This window comes from Olea europaea, unplaced genomic scaffold (genome assembly GCF_002742605.1).
Source record: "Olea europaea var. sylvestris unplaced genomic scaffold, O_europaea_v1 scaffold3041, whole genome shotgun sequence".
Taxonomy (NCBI): domain Eukaryota; kingdom Viridiplantae; phylum Streptophyta; class Magnoliopsida; order Lamiales; family Oleaceae; genus Olea; species Olea europaea.
The window spans coordinates 59,861-60,293 of NW_019249099.1; positions in this window are offsets into that span (position 1 = coordinate 59,861).

Here is a 433-nt window from a genome sequence, read left to right on the forward strand (position 1 = left end):
GTGAGAATTGGAATTCCCGGCTACTGTAACGAAATTATTTTATTATTATTATTATTATTTTTTTGGAAAGCAATGAAAACCAATTTTAAGAATTACTGTAAAAAAATATTTCTCTTTCATTGATAATTTTCATGTAAAATAAAGTCAAATGAACACTAAAACATAAATGATTTTCTTGAATTATTTATTTATTATTATTATTTTTTTTGTTGCTTTTTGACAATGGAAATCAATATCATCTCCAATACCAGTAAATTCTATTTTTTTAATTCACAATTTTCATGTAAAACAAAGTTAAACGAACATCAAAAAACACTTCTATTTCAACATTTTTACGTGAAAAATTATACCAATCAAACACAATAATTTACAATTCTCAGGAAAACAATTCTAGGCAATTTAATTTCTTGAAATTCGTTTTTCACCCAATTCA